The sequence below is a fragment of the Cynocephalus volans genome, chromosome 3, assembly GCF_027409185.1.
Source record: "Cynocephalus volans isolate mCynVol1 chromosome 3, mCynVol1.pri, whole genome shotgun sequence".
In the NCBI taxonomy this organism is placed as follows: domain Eukaryota; kingdom Metazoa; phylum Chordata; class Mammalia; order Dermoptera; family Cynocephalidae; genus Cynocephalus; species Cynocephalus volans.
In genome coordinates this window covers 59,575,174-59,600,537 of record NC_084462.1, presented here as the reverse complement: position 1 = coordinate 59,600,537, position 25,364 = coordinate 59,575,174, and positions in this window count along the sequence as shown.

Sequence of the window (25,364 nt, the reverse complement as noted above, 5' to 3'; positions counted from 1 at the left end):
GTGTGTCCATGAGGGTGTTTCTAGCAGAGATTAGTATGAGAGTCTGAGTGGACTGGGTGGGAAAGACCCACTCTCAGTGTGGGTGGGAACCATCCAATCCGCTGGGGATCCAGAGAGAACAAAAGACAGAGGAAAGAGGTGAAGCTCTGTCGATCCGCTGGAGCTGGGATACACTCTTCTCTCCTGTCCGTGGACATCAGAGCTGGAGACTCTTCAGCTATTGGGTTCCAGAACTTACACCAAGGACACCATCAGCTTCCCTGGTTCTGAGGCCTTTGGACTTGGACTGAGCCACGCTACCAGCATCCAGTTTATAGACGGCCTGTCATGGGACTTTTCTTCATAGTCACGTGAGCTAATTCCCCTAATAAATCCCTCTCATATCATTATAACATATCCTATTGATTCTGTCTCTCTGGAGAACCCTGACTAATACAGACTTATATATATATATAGTATTTGGAAGGAAGTGGAATTGGCTTAGCAGGCAGTAGCGGCAGCAGTGAGGAAACTCGGTAGGCTGGGAGGCTGGACATTTGTGTAAGGTGGAGGCAAAACATTTGGAAAACCTGTCATCTGAAGTGACTTGAGAGGCAGACCATGCCTACTGAAGAGAAAACAAAACATCAGCTGTGCACGTTGGTGGTGGTTTGCTAAATTTGGCAAAGTATTATAAGAAAGAGCTTCACTCGGGAAAGAAGTGGCTGGTTTATAAGCAGGGATAAAAAGGGAAAGAGAAAACAGAAATATTTCAGATATTTGCAACAATGAGGGGTGAAAAAGCCAACTGTTGCTAGAGCATAAATAAAGACAGGATTGTAAAGGACTTTGAGTGTCAAAAACCAGGTAAAACTTCTCAAGGGAATCAAGTGACTGCAGGCAATGATTATAGTAAAAGTGTATCCTTCTCAATGTCGTTCTAGATGGACTCAAGGTGGCCTCCTATGTTGAGTGTGTTCAGGGTGGAGAAGCAAAGAAGCCAGGGAGGAAATTGGGGGTGGTTGCTTAGTACATGGTTCTGTATGAAAGTAAAGAAATCAGAAGTCTTTCACGTTTTAAAGAGAATGATGAATTGTTAAAGAAACTGAAATTAAACAAACTGTTCACAATATAAAACTTGGGCTTTAAGTTGCAGGATCAAGAAGAGGGCAGTCAAAGCTGTAGAGCCCCCAGAGAGGGCAATTGTGTCCACACCCACTTCTCATAAGGTCGGGTCGAGGAGGATAAGGGAAAAGGAAAACTCTCCCAGAGGGTAGAGCCAGGAGCCACAGTGAGAAAGACTCTAGCAGCCTTTTTCAACCAGGTTCCCTTCCAGGGGAGAATTAAGCCCAAAGCTTACCTTGTAACTAACAAATTAACTTCTTTCCCATGTGTCTAGAATAGTTCTACCTGTGTACCAACACTGAGAGAATTGGAAATTATTCGATTTTCACTGGGATCATTTTCTGTAAGGCTTTATACTCTTATGGAACACCAATTGAGAAAGGATTCTAGGGAGTTCCTTACAGAAAGCCAAACCAGTGTCTAGTTAGAAAACTTCCTCCATTGCCAAGACAGGGAGGCTTCAGGATAACATTCATATGGACCAGGGATTGCTGTATGGAAAATGAACATTCCTGAATTATATCAATGGGTGTGAAAATTGTCAACATTTTTTGAGGATAATTTAAAAGGCCCTTAAAAATATACATCTTTTTTAACCCAGCAATTCCACTTTTTAATATTATAATATTATTATTTTAATATTAATTTTATTTTAATATTTTAATATTATTAATAATATTAAATTAATATTTATAATATTATTTATAATATTATATTATTAGTATACTTATTTATTTTAATAATATTGTTTTTAATATTATTTATTTATTAAAATAATAATATTAAATTATTTCATTATCTCAATGAAATAATTGTAAGTTTATTCAAAAGTGTTCACTGAAATGTTACTCATGGAGCAAGCTTCTTACTGGGTAGATTTGGATATGCAAGAAATATCAATATGCTTTATAACCTTTAAATCAAAATAAACATAAGAGCATTCCCACCCAGTCCTACCAGGAAGGTGGGAAATGAGTCAGCTTTCTGGAGACTTCTTTCTCTTCCTGAGGTATCTAGTCCAAGGAATCTAGAAAGTTTATGTTCAAGCCCAATCTGGTGAAATCTGATGGCTTCCTTTCCCAAGCTGGTATGGTCTCTTGGAGAAAACCACTCCCTGCTTCTGTGCCTTGCTTGGAGATAGGAATATTTGCCAAGGCTGAGATCCCACTGCCCAAGGTCAGCCCTCAGCAGCCTTTCCCAGTGAGGTCCTGCCACCCTGGGTGGGGGTTGGGGGGACAATGTCAGACTCAGACTCACATCCTTCCATTCTCTCCCCTCCCTTTTATGACTCTAAAACTCCTCTCCCAGACAAAGCCACTTCCCCTTGCTCTTTGCATAATCCCCTCAATAAACTGAGACTGACTCAAACAAAAGCCAGTTAGAAAGATCTTCATGCCCCTGGGACAAAGGGGAGCAGAGGCGCTTGGCTTCTTTCTTAAAAGGAGGGAAACTGAAAACTGGAGAGAACAGAACACAAAGGATTCTCATCCTTTCACACTCTTCCACAAAGACAAAAGTAAAAATACACAACAGTCTTTGTAAATTGTTCTGCACCTTTATGATAGCAAAGTTATTGGAAATAAAAGAATTGATTTGCTGTGTGAGGATACTAAATTTATTTCAGTTTATCCAATGTCAGGAATACTTTGCAGGAGTTATAACATGATATAGCAGACTGAATAACAGAAAAATGTTGACAGGAAAAAAAGTATTTAAATATGTTGCTGATGGATCTTGGACGTGACTGGTGCCATTGTGCACACAATAAGCACAAAATAGCCACAGGCCTTGTCTTTCACTCCAGCACCAAGCCCCTCCCCCCTTCCCTTGAAGAAAAGCCTCCTGACTTAAACAGAAACCCTTTTGCTTCTGCAAGGGTGCAATTCTCCACCCTGGTTGCATAGCTTCCGCATTAGCATAATGCCCCTCCTTGGTTATATCAGCCAACCCATGGCACCCTATATAAGCTCTACCACCCCCCATGCCTGGTGCTGTCCCCCATTTTGAGGACAGCTCTGGGCTGCCCATCACTTTGAGCACAGCCTGGCGGATTCTTTTCCTTTAATAAAGCTTGAATGGTACCCGGCATCTCGGCTTTCTTTCCATTGCCACTTCTATAAATTCTAAGTTTATAGAATATAAGGGTTTAACGTATATATTCACATACATGTGTGCGAATGTATACATATGTGTGTAAGCCTATATATACACATGTATGATATTCAAAGACGCACTGCATAATGCTACCATATGTGGTGGAATTACATACATTTCTTTTATTTGTATCTGTGTAACAACATGTATATAATGACATGCTTTATTTTCAAGATCAAGTTTCCCTTTGCTGCCACCCACTCTCTGCCTTTGTCCCCTCTTGGCTTAGGGCTTCAGCAGCTGCCATCAGCCTGCTAACTCAGACTTTGAAATAGCAGAGTCAAAGTCATGTGAATTATAATTGAAAACATTCTTCAAGGGCCTTTAAAAGCATTATTGGCTCCTCATTCTGAGGATGAGCCTGAGTCTGGACTTCCCTTGACTGTAGGGAGCAAGTTTCCTGTCAGATCTAGAGGACCAAGGAGGGAAGGGAAGGAAGGAAGTAAGAAAGGGAGAAGAGGGATGGGGAGGAAGAAGGAGGAAAGGGCCAGGCGTTTCTCTGTCTTCTTTTAAAAGGAAGCAAAATATGTGGATAGGGCCCAGGCCTCGATGCTTGCCTCTATAATGCAAATAATGCCTGGTTCATGATGTGCTGGTGAGGATTTTATGAGTGTAATTTTGGACATCTAGTATTTACCCTGCCCTAAAGTTCATCTTACTATGCTTTAACCTGAGGTTGCTAAAGGGGCATCAATGAACCCTTATGGCCAAAAAAGGTTTCTGAAGTACGGTTTAGGAAAATGAATGTTGAAGGGGATCCCTGGAGGCCAAGATGGGCCTGCCACTGACCAGCCCTGAGGCTCTGGATAAGACTCCAGTCTCCTGCACACCTCTGCCTCCTCTTGAAATGAGAAGCTGAGGCTGGGTTAGATCAGAGTGCTTGTCAGGGTCAGCTGTAGGAAGCCCTAAACGTGCCAAAATCCCCAGAGGCCTCCCAGGGACTGGGATGGGTGTCACCCCTCCACTTGGACAGCTCCTGCTTGGTTGGTTTTCTCTCTATCTCATTTTGTAATGCTTTTATGTAAGATTTTTTTTTTTAATGAATGTTCTACAGCTGAAAAATGGTTTGGAAACTATGACACTTGATTTTTGCATTTCCTTTCTCCTCTATCATTTGGTGATTTTTTTTTTCTTTTAAATCAGTGTAGGAGGAGCAATGGAGTATTTCAATACCAATGCTGGAGGAATACCTAAGGTGACGCAGCAGCAATACAGTACAGGTCCCTGACTGGGGTCAGCCCTATGCTGCTCCACTAATTATTTCCTTAGAAAGGTTAGCAATTCCTCTTTCGGTGTTAATCATGGATTCATAAGAAGGAAGGAGAGAATAAAGAAAGAGAGAGGGAGATAGAGACAGGGGATCAGAAAGAAGGAAGTGTGGGAGTGAGCAGGACTGAAGCCATGTTGGGTCCTAAAACAACATGAGCTGCAGGCAAATTTTAAAAGGACAGTTTTTTCTTGCCATGTATTTCTCTGAGTTCCCTCTTTTCCGATAGTTACTTGATATTTTGAACCTTGATTATGGGGCAAGATGACATTATTTACATGATTGTAAAGCTGTTTCCCAGCCAGCCTGAAGCTGCAGACTTGCTCGTACTACCCAGACCCTGAGATAAGGAAAAGAGCAGAAACCAGGCAGAGTCTTGGAGAGACGTTGCACCTGAGACCTTGCATGAAGCCCTTGCTGCTCACGTCCCCCTCCCTTCTGCTTTTCACTGCCCACGTTCCATTCCCTCACCCCCTCTTTGAACACCCCTCAGTAAACCTGAGTCTTGGAGATGGCTTTAGTGTGGCTGTTCTCCTTTAGCTTTATGGGAGAGATGGATTAGCCTGGCATCTCTGCTCAATCACTGGTATTCCTGAATAAAAGCTTCCATTTTCACCAATATTTGACTTTTGTTTATTTGATTTTTATCTAGGGGCAGGCATCTAGGCCTGTGAGTTTGGTATCAATTTGGGAGAGCCTCAGCCGGGAGCCGAGTGGCCCTTGTAACAGAAGGAGGGAGAGAGAAGGGAGAGAGCCCATGGCTGGGGCACTGATAGAACACTGGAGGGTGGTATTGGAAAGAAAGTGAGCCAAGATGCCAGGTACCATTCTAGCTTTATTAAAGAAAGAAATCTGCCGGGCTGTGTTCAAAATGAAGGACAGCCCAGGGCTGCCCTGAAAATGGTGGACAGCCCCAGCAATGGGTTTGCAAGAGTTTACATTAGCTTTTGGGTACAAAATGTACGTGGGGAGGGACCATTAGGTTGATGTAACTGGGTGGAGAACTGCACCGATGCAGAAGCTGGAAACTTGTTTCTAAGTCAGGAGGCTTCTCTAAAGGGAAGGGGGCAGGGGCTTGATGCTGGAGTGGAAGACGAGGCCAGCAGCTGTTTCATGCTGGTGCTTATTGAGTGCACAATGGTGCCGGCCACATCCAAAATCTATCATTATTATGATATCCATGGCCCTGAGCATTTTTGAGTTCATGGATACCTTCCTCCATAAAATAATATGAAACGTTATAATTTACAACTGCATTCATATAAAGACAAATATCATCCATCTTTGTTTTTTGGGTTTTTTTTTTAAAGATGACCGGTAAGGGGATCTTAACCCTTGACTTGGTGTTGTCAGCACCACGCTCGCCCAGTGAGCGAACCGGCCATCCCTATATGGGATCCGAACCCACAGCCTTGGTGCTATCGGCACCAGATTCTCCAGAGTGAGCCATGAACTGGCCCAAATATCATTCATCTTTGAATATACTCATTTTCTTTCTTCTGATTTTAAAAGAAATTAAGACATTTCTGTGGGCTCCTGAAGACATGGTGGGCCCTGGACACTGAGCCTGTTCTGCTTGGTGGGGAAGTCGGTCCTAAGCCCCACCTGCTTCTGCTCCTTATCGACATTTGGCTCATTCTGAGATGGGCTTGTGCCTAACCTGACCCCAGTGTTGATGCAGATGTCCTAAAAGAGGTACCTAGTTTTAAAATGTCAGGGAGATGGAAAATTAGATATACTATTCTGCAAGAATTTCTAAGGGTCTCTAGGAGAAATGATCCTGGATATAGTAAATAGACTGAAATTAACAAACTCTCCCTTTCTTCCTCTCTCAATCCTTTCACTATCATGAAGGAAAAAATGTAGGCAAATAAGTGAATAGTGTGGAAGAAATTAGCAGATCATTATTACATGATTTTGCTAGGTTTCTGCAAAGTGCTGTTGGCATTCTTTCTAGTGTAACAGGCAATTAAGTCCACAGTGGAGACAAGAGGCAGAGGCTCATTATAAAAATAAAGTGACCGGGGCGCCAAAAGGGAAGAGACACGGCTGCATATCATCACAGTTGCGGCTTTTTTAAATAACTCAAGCTCAGTCTGAGCGTCAAAGTGAGCTAGAGGCCTCAGAAGAGCCCCATGTAAGAAACTGTAGAAGATCAAAGAAAAAGGAGAAATGGACAAAGAAAGAAAATGGGTGGATAGGGCTATCATCCCTGCCATGCAGAATGTCAGGGTGAAATCAGGAACTCAGGCACCATATTTGCATTATAATGCCAAAGGAAAGTATGAACGATCTTCTGAAGGAAAGGGGCATTGGGTAGGCAACATTCATGCTTGTGTTAGGAAGGCAGAACACAGCCAAGAGGTGAAGGACATTGCTTGGTGAGGCCCTTGGACAGGAGAGCTTTCAACACCACCACAAGGTCCCTGGGTGACCTTGGGTGAGTCACCTTTGCTCTCTAGGCCTCTGTTTTCTCTTCTGTAAAATGGGAATAATTATATTACCTGCCTTTCAGGGTTGTTGTGAAGACTGAACAAGAGCATACATGTATTCCACCTGGTTTAGAGTAAGAACTCACTAAGAGATTGCCGTTGTTATTATCATTGATCTAAATATTATCATCAAATATAGACTCTTATCCAAAGTCATCAATATCATCAGTATTTTTAGACATAGCCAGCACAGGGGAAATTATGGAGATGTGGTGCCGCAGAGATATAACTTTTGGCACTGAGTGGCTCCCAATAGAGTGTGTTTTTAAGATTTTGGGGAATGGAGAATAGGATTGGTGGGGACCCATTAAGGTTTAGCAATTGTGCTTTAGTGATTGTTCTCGTTCTCTCTCTCTCTCTCTACACACCCCCCCCACCCTCCCCCCAGCCGAGCAACAAACTCTCAGTTCACTTGACATCTCCCTCAGGGGGGATAAGGGGATTCAGTCCATCAGTCCATACAGCTTTCTCCCAAGACTCTTCAATCAGTCCCAAAAGAAGTTCACCTTCATCCTCCTCCAAGGGCATGACTGGAATGAGCCCCTTCCTCAGTTCCCGATTCCCAGCCTTTATGTGGAAGGATGCAGCTGACCTGGTTAAACTCGGGCCTTCCAGCTCCATGAGCTTGCATTTGCACCAAGGTCTTGGTTCAAAACTGTAACAGTGCAGCTTCTGGAGGGAGAGCCTCCTTTTGCCTGGCATCTCAAAGTGACAGGACAGGGATTCTCCGAGGTGTCTCAGGACAGACAAGTGTGGCCAGAAAGACTTAAAACAGATCCCTGAGGATGCTCTCATCCTCTGGGCCACACTGGGAGTCAGAGAGCCCAGGCTCTGGGCCCTGGCTTTGCCCCATAGGTTGGAATCCCACTCTCTGTGCTCAGTTTTCCATCTCTACAGCCAAGAGTTCAAGGAGACAAGTGTGGCTCAAGCTGCCCCAGGGAGATGCCAGGAGCTGGAGGAGGTCCCGGGCTCTGAGCGAGTTCCACTAACTGTTTTCTGTATTGGTTCTTACTGCCTGCAATTTCAATTGAAAAAAGGTTTCCACTGTGATAAAGGATTTGGAAACCACTGGGCTATATGGTCACTCAAGTCCCTTACAGCTGTGGCCTCCCATCATGCTATGACAACTCCCTTCAATCAGTCATTCCAGGCACCAGGTGTGGGGCCTTGCAGGAGCAGCCTGGCTCATACTGATTTCCCTCTGGCCCCCAGCCAGGAGCTGGCATGGCTTCTGCTCCATAACACTCTGGGGACAGCCCCAAGGGAGGCTCTGGTGAGCTTTCTGGCTGAATGACAACAGCTGGCCAGATGCTGGCAGCAATTTCATGGTCCTGATGGGGAGCCCTCTCCCTCCCCCATCTCATCAGATCCTGGTCCTATTATCCAGACCATGAAGCCAAGGCCAGCTTCCCCACAGTCTATGGAGCCTTAGAAAATTCAGAGAAGACAAACCTGGCTAGAGGCCTTCTGGAATGGCCAGAAATAGCCACTACGCCCCTGGAAGGGAAAGGTGAGTTGAGACCAGTGGCTACACGCAGCTGCCACCTCATGCAGCTTGCATGGCTTCAGGAAACACTACTGCGTGACCAACGTCACTGCCTGTTGTTCTCAGCCAGTTTCAGGCTGGAAGCTTGGCTGAGGACAGGAACCCCTGCCAGTGGCCCCTTTCCTGTGTGGGAACAAGGCCAAGCCTAGGGGTCACATTCAGCCTGCTCACCTGCTTGGACTCCGTCAGACCTGCATTTGGAATTTGAATCTTTGTTCTCTGGCTGATTAGTTAGAGGACTGTGAGAAGTTGTTTAGCCTCTCTGAGCTCATCTGCAAAATAGAGGTAATAACACCTATCTAGCTGGGCTGTTTGAGGAGCTAATGAACTATTCTAACAGCATAATATAGTGACTGCACATAAGTGATGTTTTTATTTATTTATCTATTTATTTATTTTTGGTGCTGGCCAGTGCAGGGATCCAAACCCTTGACCTTTGTGTTTTCTATTATAACAATGTTTAATGAGATGTCTGCACATTTTTAGTCTGTTCAGGCTGCTATAACAAATTGCCATAGATTGGATCACTTGTAAACAAAAGAAATTCATTTTTCACCATTTTGAGGGCTGGGAAGTTCAAGATCAAGACTAACAAGCTCCCTTGGGCCTCCTTTATAAGGTCACTAATCCCATTCATGAAGGCTCTACCCTGTTGGCCTAATCACTTCCCAAAGGTCCCACATCTTAATACCACCACATTGGGGATTAGGTTTCAACGTATGAATATTGGAGGTACATAAACATTCAGACCACGCAGGGTACACCTGATGCTGTTAAAAATGCAAAATCCCTTTCCAAGTCCATGTTTGGGAAGAATCTATAATTTCAATGTTTATCAGAATTCAGGTGACCTCAGGCCCATCTTCAATGCACCTCTGCCACTTACAAGCTGAATGACCTTGATCGAGTCTCTAAGATGAAGGGATTATACACTTCGTCAGCAGTTCTGAAACTTTAGCATGGGTCAGCTTTAAAACAGATTTCTGGGCCTCAGCCACAGTGTTCTGATTCAGCAGGTGTATTAGTCAGGGTTCTCTAGAGAGACAGAATCAATAGGATATGTTACAAATATATGAGAGGGGATTTATTAGGGGAGTTAGCTTACATGATTGTGAAGAAAAGTCCCATGGTAGGCCGTCTGCAAACCAGATACCTGCTAGCGTGGCTCAGTCCAAGCCCAAAGGCCTCAAAACCAAGGAAGCTGCTGGTGTCTTTGGTGTAAGTTCCAAAACCCAAAAGCTGAGAAGTCTCAAGTTCTGATGTCCACAGACAGAGAAGAGTGTATCCCAGCTCCAGCAGATAGAGAGAGAGCTTCACCTTTTTTCTCCATTTTTTGTTCTCTCCAGGCCCACAGGGGATTGGATGGTTCCCACCCACCTTGAGGGTGGATCTATCCCACCCAGTCCACTCAGGCTCTTATGCTAATCTCTTCTGGAAACACCCTCATGGACACACCTAAAAAGATAGCATTATCAGGTTTCTCAGCATTCCTTAACCTAATCAAGTTGATACTTAGAATTAACCCTCACAGTAGGTCTGTGACAGGGACTGAGAATCTGCGTTTCTAACAAGTTCCCAGTAATACTGATGCTGCTGGTCTGGAAACCACACTTAGAGAACTACTGGATTACTTGATCTTAAGTGTTTTTTACAGTTCAAATGTTTTATATCTTATATATTTATATTTCACATAATTTACATTTTATGCTTTTGGAATTTTATATCTTTAGTCTATCTGCAATCTTGCCTGTGTGGGTTTTCTAGGAAGGCACCATAATTTAGTGGTTAAGAGCTGACAGCTGGAGATAGGTAGCCAGCATTTGAATCCTGGCTCCTTGTGGAGATGTGTGTAACTGTATTAGTCAGGGTTCTCCAGAGAAACAGAACCAATAGAAGATATATATATCCCTTATGCTGCTATATATATATATGTATGTATGTATGTATGTATGTATGTATAATTAAATTTATTATAAGGAATTATCTCATATGACTATGAAGGCTAAGTCCCACAATGTGCCATTGCTATGGTCTGAATGTTTATGTCCTTCCAAAAAAATTCATTTATTGAAATCCTGGCCCCACAGGTGATGGTATTAGGAGGTGGAGCCGTCATAAATGGGATTAGTGCCCTTATAAAACAGGCCCAAGGGAGCACATTTGTCCCATCCACCATGTGAGGACATAGCAAGAAGTGCCATCTATGAGCCAGAAAACAGGCCCTCACCAGACATCAAATCACCTGGCACTGTGGTCTTAGACTTTCCAGCCACCAGAATTGTGAGATATAAATTTCCATTGTTCATGAGCCAACCAATTTATGGTATTTTATTATACCAGCCCCAACAGACTAAGTTAGCTTTTTGCATTCTGGAAACCCAGAAAAGCTGGTGGTATATTGTTCAAAGGTCTGAGAATTGGAGAGCCCATGGTATAGATTCCAGTCGGGTCTGAGAACCAGGAACACTGAGAGCAGGAGAAGATCAATGTCTCAGTGCACACAGTCGGGCAGAGAGAAAATTTACCCTTTCTCTGCCTTTTTGTTCCATCCAGGCCCTCAACAGGTTGGATAGTGCCCAGCACACTGGGGAGAGCCATCTGCTTTACTCAGTCCACCAATCCAAATGCTAATCTCTTCTGGAAACACCCTCACAGACACACTCCAAAATAATGCTTAATCAGATATCTGGGCATCCCACAGCCCAGACAAGTTGACACATGAGATTAACCATCATGGTGACCTTGGGAAAATTACCTACCCTCTCACCAGATTTCTCATCTATAAAGTGGGAGTAATAACAGCTCCCTACCTTACATAATTTAAGGTAAAAACTGGGGGGGGTCACTCCCCCCACTCCATCACAGAACATCAGTTTTGTGCCCAGCCACAGTTATGGATAATAATTGGTCAAAGCCAGTCACATTCCCCTTTGTCAGAAACTTTTGGGGGAGGGGACAGCATATGACATGATTTTATAAAAGAGAAATCTGCTGGGGCCTTCTAGGCAAGATGTTTATCCCTAATCAAGGGTGAGAACTTCTATGAAGGAAGTCCTTTTCCCCAGCCCTTCCCCCACTTCTCTCCTGCTTGGGATTCTGTCCTGTGGACCTTCAACAGTCACCTTGTACCCTGAGGTCACTCACCACTGACTCACTTAGAATGGCAGGATGGAAAGACCAAAAGGACCTGGGTCTTTGTGGGGACCTTTGAGCTGCTGAGCCAATCTTGGGTCCATCATCTTCCAGATTCTTGTTAATGAGAGGCCACACTGGTAAGCACCTACTATACTTACTATGTACTAGATATCAGAGGACACACGTTAAGTACATCTTAGAGATGTTAGTTCTGGGTGATGATGGAAACTCCAATCTTTTCCTGTGGGCAGCACCTTCCTTCATTACCAATAAAATCTCAAGGAAGCATATTTTGAGAGTCAATGTATATTTACTAAGTGCCCATATCTATCTACGCTGTTTACCCTTGAGGACATTATATGAGGTGCATGCACAGTACTTGTCCCTAGGACAAGACAGAACAAAAAAACCATTAGGAAGAAATTGAGCCCTAAAAATCATTATGTACAGCGCTAAGAGAAGAGGTGCTGATATTTTTAATTTTCAATTTATAAATAAAAGGAATATAAATAATTGGCCTAAAAACTGTAGCAGTATAGAAAAGTATAAAATGAAAAGTAGGAGTCTTCCTCTGCTACTCCTTTTTGCCAAAGCTCACCACTGTTTGCAATTTCTGACATATCAGGAAAAAAATTATGCACATACCAAGCTCTAAACACACACATACACACCCACAAAACAGTCTCATTGAGATATAATTCACATATTATACAATATACTGATTTAAAATGGACAGTTCAAAATACATTCACAGAGTTGTGCAACCTGTGCCACAATCAATCTTAGAATAGTTTCATCACCTCAAAAAGAAACCCCATAAGCAGTCACTCCATTTTCCCCTCTCCTCAGTCCCTGACAGCCATCAATTTGCCTATTATTGACATCATATAATATGTAACCTCATGTATCTGTCTTCTTTCATTTAGCATAGCATTTTCAAGGTTCATCCATGTTTTTGCATGTGTCAATATGCCATTCCGTTATATTGCCAAATAATTATTCCACTGTATGGATATACCACATTTTATTTATGCATTTGTCAGTTAATGGACATTTGGGTTGTTTCCATTTTTCAGCTATTGGGAATGATGCTGCTATGAACATTCAAACGCACATGCTTTTTTAAAAATTACAGAAAGGAGTTCATCCTACTTTTCTGCACAGTTCATTTTTCACTTAAACAATATGTCAGAGATCTTTACACATTAGCACATACAGATTGCAGCATAGAAAAACAAGTGCATTGTGAATTTGATAAGTGCATTGAGCAGAAGGAATCTATTTGTGTGTGGAGAAGTCAACTTTTGTTTAGAGGGAGGCAAATTTACAGCAAAAAGAAACAGCTAAGAAGAGATGACTTGCAAGCCACCAGAAAAGGTATAACGAAGGTTAAACGCTATTGTCACCTACTTTGGCAAATACAGTAGCTTCTTTTGACATTCTTGGACTCATTTCTTACAAAAAAGAAAAGTACCTGCCAGCTCTATCTCCATTGGGGAATCTGCTCAGCTCATGTGACCCCAGCCAGCCATGCCCACAGCACACAGCCATCGTCACAGTGAGCAGCCCTCCCACCCTCCACCTCTCAACCCTCTCTCATAATCTTCCCTTCCCAGCCCAGTCCTGCATCCATCCTCCTAGTCTCGACAGATAGAATGCCATCCCTCATGTGCTCAATTCTTGAATACCTCTCATTTTCTTTACAAATGAGTCCCAGTAGGTACCCTGGAGTGGCTGCATTTTAACAGAAGGTGCAGCCTGAGTTGCTGAGAGCAGTCAAAGGATAGGGGCATGTTAAGGGAAAGTAAATGTGATGGTCCACGTTTTTCACCTTTGTTACCTGTTATTAAGGTAACTGGAACTGTATAGCCTGCTCATCTTGAACTTCTCTCTCACCCTCAGCAAACCCTGTGCAGCGTAATGCAGGATCTTCTTATTTTCAACCTTTAACACTCCATCATTGTTTTTTGTTTGTTTTGTTTTTTCCTAAGTCAGCATTGGTTGCTATATTTGTAATTATTGATTACTGAAATATTCCACCTGGTGACCAAACCAGACTGGCAGCAGAGTACGGCTGATTATACAAAAACCCATCTGTCCTCATTAATCTGGGTAACGATGTGCAGAACCCCAGCCGGGTACCCTGGAAGTTAGCACTGTGGGCCTCTGTGCAGGCAATAGCAGGCGGTGACATGGCTGTACACTGCCTCCCTCTTTGATCTACAGGAGCCACATCAAAAGTGATGACAGCCCGAGCTAAACACGGCAGTGGAGACAAATCATTAGCTGGTGTCAGAGGGGATGGGAACAGTTTTCTATAATATTCAAGTTCTGACCCATCTCCAAATACACCGGGGACTTAGTTCATCACTCCTTCCTTTCCCCTTCTCTGCCACTGCCACCCAGCACCCTTTCCCAGACTTGAAAACTAATCTTGCTTTTTAAAAATATGGCTTTATCTGTTAGGGTTGGCAGAACCACGCTAGCTGAGGCAGTGGTGCCTCGGTGGTGGATCAATGATGTGGTCTCCTTGATGCTTTGGCACCTGATAAAACCCAGGGACCTTCAACCTTCACATAACAGAGAGAATAGAGAGTGGAGGAAATACCAAATGGATGAAATTGAATTTCCCACCAACCTGATTAAGATAGGGACTCAGAGTAACATTAAGTTGATTTAAAGAAAATAAACTAATAAGATATTTCTTGCTTAAGTGAATCTGTGAACTAAGAGGCATACCCGCCGCAAACTTTTTGTAGGTGTTCACTGGCGCTCAGCCCTAGGCCCTTTTCACCTCTCTCTTTTATTCTCTTCCAATGTCATCTCATCCTTTCTCATCTTTATACTATGGCTTCCAATTTATGTCTTTAACTAAGAATTCTCCTCTGAGTTCAACTCTCATGTAGCCAACTACCTATTTGATATCTGCATATGTACATGATACATCAAAATTGCCATAGGAAAAACTGAACTCTTGATCACCACCTTTTCCTTGTCTATAGTGATCCTCTTTCTCCTAATTCTCTAACAGGAGTCAGCACACTATGGACTGTTGGCCAAATCCAATTTCCATCTCTTTTTGTAAATAAAGTTTTATTGGAGCACACACACACAAAAATATGGCTTTCTAACATAATGGATATTTGGAAATAAGAAATACAAATTCACATGTTGGAAACTTTATCATCATCTCCACTGGCCAAGTCAAATCCAGAATCTAAATCCCAAAATTATTCCATGGGCTGACAAGGTTGGGATTTAGCTGACATGCACATCTGCCATATGCTCATTTGCTGAGAGACCCCAGTCCAAGCGAGCTCAGAGCTCCCCCTGCTCAACAGCAAAGATGTTGCCTGCACATCTCCCCTGCACTACTTGATCTAACACCCTGACCAATACCATCTCAGGCTTGGTACCAGGAGGGGCAAACCCAGATGGTTTCAGAGGGACCCACTGTTTATTGAAATAAGGATTTGTCCTAATCTGTCATTACCCAGATACTTACTGGACTCTCCCCCTGAATGATCCATGGAGTCATCAACCCCACCTGTCTAACACGGAACACATTCTCTCCCCTTGCAAATGAACTTCTCCTCTCGACATCTGGATTTATGTTCTAGCATCACTCTCTCATTTACCCACTCAGAACTCAGTGCCACATCCTCCACCCACTCTCTGATCAGCTTCCAAGCTCTGGCTGTAATTTGGCTGTTTCTGTTTCCACATCAGTGGAACTTAGTAAAGTTCAGCCATTCGTTACCTCCCATCAAATTAGTGCAGTCGCTTCTTAATAGGTGTCCAGTTACCACTCTCTCCAACCTCCAGTAAAACAAAAAAGAAGTAAGATATTAAAAGATATTAATATTGGAAAGAAAGAGACAAAACAGTGATTGTTTTTATATAACATGATTGCTCATTCTAGGTCCAAAACACTGAAAAGCCATTGCTATGGTTTGAGTGTTTGCCCTCTCCAACACTCATGTTGAAATTTATTTGCCAATGGAAAGGTATTGGGAGGTGAGACCCTTAAGAAGTGATTAGAACATGAAGACTCCACCTCCATGGGTGGTTTAATGCCTTAATGAAATACCTTTTGGAATGACCTCTCTTTCTTTGTCCTCCTGCCTTCATCATGGGATGACCCAGCAAGAAGGCCCACACAAGATGCTGGAACCTTGGTTTTGGACTTACCAGCCTCCAGAAACATGAGCCAATACATTTCTGTTTGTAAATTTCCCAGTCTGTGATATTCTATTATAGCAGCACAAAATGGACTAAGACAGCTACTAAACTACTAAAAGAGTTCAACAATACATCAACCACATGATAATCAAAAAATGTTATATTTGTCCCATATACAAGCAATAATTAGATAAAACTATAGCAAAAAGAGATTGCCTCCTCAAAAGCAACAGAAACATAAATACTTAAAATTAACACTGAACTAGAAGCATGCAAGAGCATTCAAAATTTATATGAAAGCTACAAATCCTTACTGAGGAACCAATTGGATATTATATATTCATGGATAGGAAGAATCATTATTATAAAGATAGCAATTTATCTCCCAAACTAATTCATAAGTGTAACCTGAGACTTATAAAAATCACCACAGAATTTCTCACAGAATTTGACAGTTATTTGACAATCATGAGTCCACAGAAATCTAAAATTCATCGTGAAGAAAAAATAGACATGAATAATGAAGAATATTTTGAAAATAAAAACAATTTGCAAGAAACAGCTCTATTAGAATTCAAAACATATTACAAAATTATGGTAAAGTGTGTCCTTTTTTTAGTCCATAGAAAAAAACAAAGAGATCAGTGGAGCAAAATTATAACTCCAAGAACACAACTATACAGGAATTTAGTTTATAACATTTCATGGAGAGTGAGGGGGTTAGAGATGAGGGATGAAATATCCAGTAAATGCTATGTGGAAAAATTGGCCCTTCCTTAGGAAAAACATAAGGATTCCACCTTACCTCACACCATACATAAAACTAAAGGTAGAGTAATAAGTCAAATGCAGAAATATAAGGAAATATTTGTACAATCTTGTGTGTGTGCATGTGGGGGGGGGGGGGCCAAAGAAGGCCTTCTTGAGAACATACACACACAAAAAAAATACAGAAGCCATAAAGTATGACTTACTGCTTTAGCCATATTAAAATTAAAATGATGTGAAAAAGACGCAGCTAATAAAGTGAAAAGGTAATTTACATACCAGGAGGAAAAAAAACTGCAACAAAGGGAACAGGAGGGCATGGTGTAGATAAGAGACGGAGTAGAACATGAAGACCTCAAAGGTCATGTTATTTTTTATTTTTATTTTTTATTTATTTTTTATTTATTTTTTCTGTCTTTGTTGTGACCGGTACTCAGTGAGCGCACTGGCCATTCCTATATAGGATCTGAACCCGTGGCGGGAGTGTCGCCACGCTCCCAGCACCGCACTCTCCCGGGCGCACCACGGGCTCGGCCCAAAGGTCATGTTATGAGTTTCATTTTTACCCCAAGAGAACAGGACAGCCTGCAAAGGGTTATATAAAAGATAATAATGATAGGCTTGGGATTTGCATTTAGAAAGAGAACTCTGGTTACAGGGTAAAGAGTGGCTTGCAGTTCAGCCGGGGTAGATTGAGTAGACCAGTTGCAAGGCTTTATGGTATAGTGGTCCAAGCAGGAGATGATGACCAGGGTGATAATGGAAGTGAGAGAAGTGAACAGGCTGGAGGAACATTGAGGGAGTAAGGTTGTCAGCACATGGTCATGGATTGGCATGAGGCCAGGAGGAGGGAAAGGAAGGTGTCAGGAATTACTGCTAGGTTTTTGGCTTGTGTAACTGAATGGGTCCATGAAATGAGACAGGAAACAATGGGAGAACATGCTTGGGAAGAAAAGTCAAAGGTTTAGTTTTGGACGTGTAAGATTCAGATGGGTCTGAGACCTCATTGCCAACATGTCTGACTTCTGTGGGTCCTGGTTAACAAGACAACAGGAAAACAAGACAACAACATAAAGATGCGGAAGTCTTGGGGCCCAGGAAAGAAATGAATAGAACACAGTTGGAATGCAATCCAATGCAGTTTCCAATTTTGGAGTCTTTAATACATAAACTTATCAAAGAAATTGTAATTAAACAAACTTCTTCCTTTCCATTGCCAGTTCTCTCTCATATCCTTTTCTTTTTTTTTTTTTCTTACCTGTAAATAGTAATATGAATACTTGAAAAACATTTAATTCCTAACTAACTCCCTGATTTCCTGGCCCTGTGGGACATTGGCAAGAATGTCTTGACACATCCTCGAGTGCAGTCAGGGTCACTTTGCCTGGCAAAGTCTGGGCTCAGGCCCAGTTTTGCTAAGCTCCAAATCCTGTATGGGTGGGGGTTTGTACTTTTCTAAACCTTCCCTCTCACCAACAAATCCCTCTCAATGCCACGCCAAGCTGTGTTTTAGAGTGTGAATGAGCAGATTCTCTGACACCTACTTCCCACCTGAGGCTCTGGTACCATATTTCCATCTCCTGCAGCCTAAAATTAGATGACATTACTGGGAAGATGTTCATCCCAAGAAAAGCCATCCACCCAACCACACAGGTCCCAACACCCAAGCTTGCTTGCTTGCTTGCTTGCTTTATTTATTTATTTTTTATCTGTTCATTTGTTTGTTTGTTTGTTTGTTTGTTTGTTTTGGGTGGCTGTCTGATGCAGGAATCAAACCCTGGACCTCGGTGTTATCAGCATCAAGCTACCATTCTTGAAAACAGCATCCAACCTGCACAAAAAAGCAGAGAGGGGGTAGATTGCTTTGGGAAATGGACCACATAAGTGGTTCACTGTATAGTTCTTCCCTAACTAGGAGCTTGAGCCCTTTATTACATGGAAATTCCACACCTGCCATCAGCTCCACAGAAAGCCCAAATCATGTTCAAATTTGGGGTTAAAAACCTTAATGTTCACATACTCTGGTTTCTCTTCAGATTGCATAAATCTTTTGCCTTTTACTAAAAACCTTAATGTTCACAACAGCACAAAATACAAAACCTTGGAGCTATGTTAGCACCTCTCCTCTAGTAAGAAATTTCCAGGAAGCAGTTGATTGTAACACCATTGGAAACATCTCTTCTCTGACCCATATAAACAATACACACAGGTATGTTTGTGAATATAGGTGTGCAGCTATAGATATAGATATAAACATAGATCAACAGACTAAAGAAACTAAGGAAGGTAGTCTCATTTTCTCTTTTTTTTTTCTAATCAAGATGCATTTTTTGGAGTCTGCCTTCAATTCCAATTAAGGGATGCTTTTATACCTTTTATAGAGGAACAACTATATTTAACACCACCATTCACTCTAAATAGTAATTGGATTTTACAAGGTACAAAGCTTTTAAAGCTACCTTGAGTCTCAAAACCTTCTCTCAGTTGCTAATGAGCCAACTTTGCTGAGCTCAAAGCACAAATGCACTGGCAAGGGCTTCCCAGGCACCAGAGAACCTGCATTGCACCTCTGCTGGTAGAGAGCAGAATCATGCACAGAGGTTTGGCTAATTTTCACAGCTAAGGGAGAAAGCAATTTCTTTTAAATCTTAAAAAAACATATAAGTGATTTGAGGGAATTGCCACACTGACTTTTTTAAGAATTCAGAATTAGATTTTAAGCATAATGACTGTAAAGAAAAGAGAGGAAAAACATGCATTTAGAAACATGAAATATTCTGCTGGAAAAAAATCAGCTTAAAAAAAGGAGGACTTTCACAATATGTACTCAGATTAATCATGATGTCTTCCATCTCAGTTTGCTTTTAGAGCTACAAATCAAAATTTCTCCAATGTCAGCAAGTGTCTGTGTGAAACTTCACATAAGCCAGAATAAAATATCAATTGTGCCAATGGAATAACTGAAAAAAAGCCATCCTCTCCTGCAATGTGTGAACCTACCCATACTACAGCCCTGCTCTCTACCAGTGCCTGCACCATTTCACTCCACATGATAATCAAGGGTTGATGGACAAAAGTATATCAGAATAGCTTCTCCAAGGAGTTTCAAGATGGCGGTGGCTGCAGCGGCTGGCGTGGAGTAGCTGAGGTGGAAAAGGCGGCCACTGGGCCTCAGGCAGCCGGGAAACTTGTGGACCTTCCTCTCGCCATCTCTTAAGGGAGACTGCAGCTGCTGGCCGGTCGTGGGGGCTGACCGCCACTTTGCCCCTGGCAGGAGAGGCTGCCTCATTTACAGGCAACAGCTTTGAAGTGTGGAGCAGGAAAAGAACTGTTTCTTAGCTGCAAAAGCGAGTCTTGAAACAGGGAACACGGCGCCAGGGCTGCTGTGGATGCAGCCAGGATCCCGGAGGCCGGGGCCGCGCTGAAGGCGGCCAGCTGCCCTATTCAGGATTCGAGGTTTCAGGCCGGCATTAAAGAAGATTCCTGGGAGCGCCCGAGCCGCACCGCGACAGAACAGCCCGAGGCGGCAGCGGCCGAGAACACGGAAGGCGACAAACCAGAGACAGAGAGCGAGCACCCGACCTGGCACAACCCTGTGAGTGACCCTTGGCCCAGTTCTGTTTGGGGGGTGGATGCCCACCCGGCTCCCGCCTGCACCACCAGGCCACTCACCGCCCCGGTGCTGCCTCCATTTTCCCAGGTGTGGGCAGCTCCGCCCGGCTCGGCCATCACTGAGCCCTCCCACTTGCTTGGCCCGGCGCGGGGCTTTCTGGAGCCTGCAGGCCGGCCTCCTCTCCCACTCCCTCCACGGTTCTCTGGCGGGGCTGGTGGCGTGGGGCATCCCCGGCCAGTGTTGGGAGGGCAAGGAAGTACGGGCGGGCCGACTGTCACTACACCACACCCTGGACTCCGGCCCCCGGTAAACTTCCTGTTACTGGAAGGCAGATACCATCTCTGCAGCCACCAGTTTGGAAAAAAGCCTAACGAATTTCTCATTGGGAATAGTGTGGTAGGAGAGTTCCCAGGTCCGCTTGAACCTGCTGGAGAGCAGGCTGCAGGCGGGCGCTAGACTCGGTTTATACCGGGGGGATAAAAAGGTGAACAAGACCCGAGAAAGATCTACACAGTGCTACAAAGGCACCCAGAGCGACCGGTCATCTGTGCCTAGCAGAAACCTGGTAGACTTCCTGGGCGAGGCGGTGCCGAGCAGGGTCTTGAAGGCCCAGCTGATAGATGAGGGGTGCAGAAGACACGCCCCAGCCCAGCACAGTGCGCACAGAGGGGGGAGACGTGCAGCCAGGGAGGCGGAGACTAGACAGAAACCACACACCCGGTAGGGTCGCCACTGCATGATCTAACAGCCTGGGCCAGAGCACACGGAACGGGGAGAAGTCCTGCACAGGAAGTGAAAGCTCAACAGAGATCACACACCCTGTGGTACGTGATCCACCAGCCCAGCAGAGTCCTAGCTGACCAGAAAGGTGGCTCACGGAGAAGCCCAAGACCCGAGGCAACCACACACACAAGGCACTAGAGGCCAACTGAGCAGTCACGGAAGGAGCCATACCAAATTGGCAACCACAGCAACATCCTAGTTAGTCATTAGTCTCAAATGGGTGGACTGTGAAACCCCCTGCCACAATGAATAAACACCAAAAAAAAGATACCAGAAATACAAAAAATCAAGAAAGTACACCACCAAAAGTTAATAAATCTCAAACTCTAGATCCTATAGAACAAGAAGCCCTTGAAATAACTGACAAGGAATTTCGAGTGATAATTCTAAGGAAAGTGAATGAGATACAAGAAAACTCAGCTAAACATCATGATGAAATGAGGAAAAGTATACAGGATATGAAAGAGGAAATGTACAAGGAAATCAATGTCCTGAAAAAAAGTGTAGCAGAACTTGCTGAGCTGAAGAAGTTATTCAGCGAAATAAAAAACACAACGGAGACTTTAACCAGCAGGCTTGTCGAAGTTGAAGAGAGAACCTCTGAACTTGAAGATGGGCTGTTTGAAATAACACAAGCAGACAAAAAGAAAGAAAAAAGAATCAAGGACATGGAAGAAAATCTGAGAGAGACATCAGACAACCTCAAGTGCTCAAATATCCGAGTCATGGGTATTCCAGAAGGGGAGGAAAATGGAGATTCCATTGAAAACATATTCAACGAAATAGTGGCAGAAAACTTCCCAGGTATAGGAAAAATCACAGATCTTCAGATCCAGGAAGCTCAACGATCTCCAAACGTATTCAACCCAAAAAGGCCTTCTCCACGACATGTCATAGTCAAATTGGCAAAACTCAGAGACAAAGAGAGAATCTTAAAAGCTGCAAGAGAGAAGCATCAAATCACCTATAAGGGAGCCCCAATCAGGTTAACATCAGACTTTTCATCACAAACCCTAAAAGCTAGAAAGGAATGGGATGATATTTTCAAAATACTAAAAGACAAAGATTGCCAGCCAATAATACTCTACCCTGCAAGGCTATCCTTCCGAAATGAGGGGCAAATAGTATATTTCTCAGACAAACAAAAACTGTGGGAGTTCACTACCACACGACCACCCTTACAAGAAATCCTCAAGGGAGTACTGGGTTTGGTTCCTGAAAAATAACTACCACTGCCATAAAAACCCAAGAAAAATCTAAACCCGCTAGTACAATAAAAATGGCATTCATGAAGAGAAAACAAGCTAACAAAAACACTATCTACAACCTAAGGAACCAACAAACAAAGAAACCAAACAGTAAATCAGAAAGCAAGGAACAAAAGACACCTAAGACAACCAAACAACCAATAAAATGCTAGGAATAAATCAACACCTTTCAATAACAACTCTTAATGTAAAAGGCTTAAATTCCCCAATTAAAAGACACAGACTGGCTGACTGGATCAAAAAGCAGGACCCAACTATATACTGCCTACAAGAGACCCACCTCACCCATAAAGATTTACACAGACTAAGAGTGAAAGGATGGAAAAAGATTTACCATGCAAACAGAAAAGAAAAACGAGCAGAAGTAGCTATTCTTATATCTGACAAAATAGACTTTAAACTAAAAACCATAAAAAGAGACAATGAGGGACACTACTTAATGATAAAAGGACTGATCCATCAAGAAGACATAACAATCATAAATATGTACGCACCCAATGTTGGAGCAGCCAGATTTATAAAACAAAATCTATTAGACCTAAAGAAGGAAATAGACACTAATACCATAATAGCAGGGGACCTGAACACCCCAATGTCAATATTAGACAGCTCATCTAGGCAAAGAATCAGTAGAGAAATACAAGATCTAAACAAGACTCTAGACCAATTGGAATTGGCAGATATCTACAGAACATTCCACCCAACCATCTCAGAATATTCATTCTTCTCATCAGCACATGGATCATTCTCCAGGATAGATCACATATTAGGTCACAAATCAAGTCTCAATAAATTCAAAAAAATTGGAATTATCCCATGTATCTTCTCAGACCACAATGGATTAAAACTAGAAATTAATAACAAACGAAACTCTGGAAACTATACAAACACATGGAAATTAAACAGCATTCTACTTAATGACATATGGGTCCAAGAAGAAATCAAGCAGGAAATCAAAAAATTTATTGAAACTAATGAAAACAATGATACATCATACCAAAACCTGTGGGATACTGCAAAAGCAGTATTGAGGGGAAAATTTATTGCATTAAACGCTCACTTCAGAAGAATAGAAAGATGGCAAGTGAACAACCTAACACTTCACCTTAAAGAACTAGAAAAACAAGAACAATCCAAACCTAAAGTTAGCAGACGGAAAGAAATCATTAAGATCAGAGCAGAACTGAATGAAACTGAAAACCAAAAAACAATTCAAAAGATCAACGAATCAAAAAGTTGGTTTTTTGAAAAGATAAATAAAATTGACAAACCATTAGCATGGCTAACAAAAAAAAGAAGAGAGAAGACTCAAATTAAAAAATTAGAAATGAAAAAGGCGATATTACAACTGATTCATCTGAAATACAAGGAATCATTCAAGACTACTATAAACAACTATACGCCAACAAATTTGAAAATCTAGAGGAAATGGATAAATTTCTAGACACACACAAGCTCCCAAAACTGAACCGTGAAGACATAGAAAATTTGAACAGACCAATAACAATAAAGGAGATTGAAGCTGTTATCAGAAGGCTCCCAACAAAGAAAAGCCCAGGACCAGATGGATTCACAGCAGAATTTTACCAAACATTCAAAGAGGAATTGACACCGATTCTTTACAAACTATTCCAAAAGATTGAAACGGACGCAAATCTCCCAAACTCATTCTATGAAGCAAACATCATCCTGATACCAAAACCAGGTAAAGATATAACCAAAAAAGAAAACTACAGGCCGATATCCTTGATGAATATAGATGCAAAAATCCTCACTAAAATACTAGCAAACAGAATACAGCAACACATACGAAAAATTATTCATCACGATCAAGTGGGATTCATCCCAGGGATGCAAGGTTGATTCAACATACGCAAATCAATAAATGTGATACACCATATTAATAAACTCAAACACAAGGACCATATGATCATCTCTATAGATGCTGAAAAAGCATTTGATAAAGTTCAGCACTCATTCATGACTAAGACCCTCTATAAGTTAGGTATAGAGGGAAAATATCTCAACATAATTAAAGCCATATATGACAAACCCACTGCCAATATCATCCTGAATGGGGAAAAGCTGAAAGCTTTTCCTTTAAGAACAGGAACTAGACAAGGATGCCCACTCTCACCACTCCTATTCAACATAGTGTTGGAAGTACTAGCCAGAGCAATCAGAGAAGAGAAGGAAATAAAGGGCATCCAGATTGGAAAAGATGAAGTCAAACTGTCCCTGTTTGCAGATGACATGATCCTATATATCGAACAGCCTAAAACCTCTACAAAAAAACTGTTGGAATTGATAAATGATTTCAGCACAGTAGCAGGATACAAAATCAACACACAAAAATCAGTAGCATTTCTTTTCTCCAATACTGAACATGCAGAAGGAGAAATCAAGAAAGCCTGCCCATTTACAATAGCCACCAAAAAAATAAAATACTTAGGAATTCAGTTAACCAAGGAGGTGAAAAATCTCTATAATGAGAACTACAAACCACTGCAGAGAGAAATTATAGAGGATACAAGAAGATGAAAAGATATTCCATGCTCTTGGATTGGAATAATCAACATAGTGAAAATGTCCATACTACCCAAAGTGATATACAAATTCAATGCAATCCCCATCAAAATTCCAAAGACATTTTTCTCAGAAATGGAAAAATATATTCAGACATTTATATGGAACAATAAAAGACCACGCATAGCCAAAGCAATGCTGAGCAAAAAAAATAAAGCTGGAGGCATAACACTACCTGACTTTAAGCTATACTACAAAGCTATAATAACCAAAACAGTATGGTACTGGCATAAAAACAGACACACTGACCAATGGAATAGAATAGAGAATCCAGAAATCAACCCACACACTTACTGCCATCTGATCTTTAACAAAGGCACCAAGCCTATTCACTGGGGAAGGGACTGCCTCTTCAGCAAATGGTGCTGGGATAACTGGATATCCATATGCAGGAGAATGAAACTAGATCCATACCTCTCACCGTATACTAAAATCAATTCAAAATGGATTAAGGATTTAAATATAC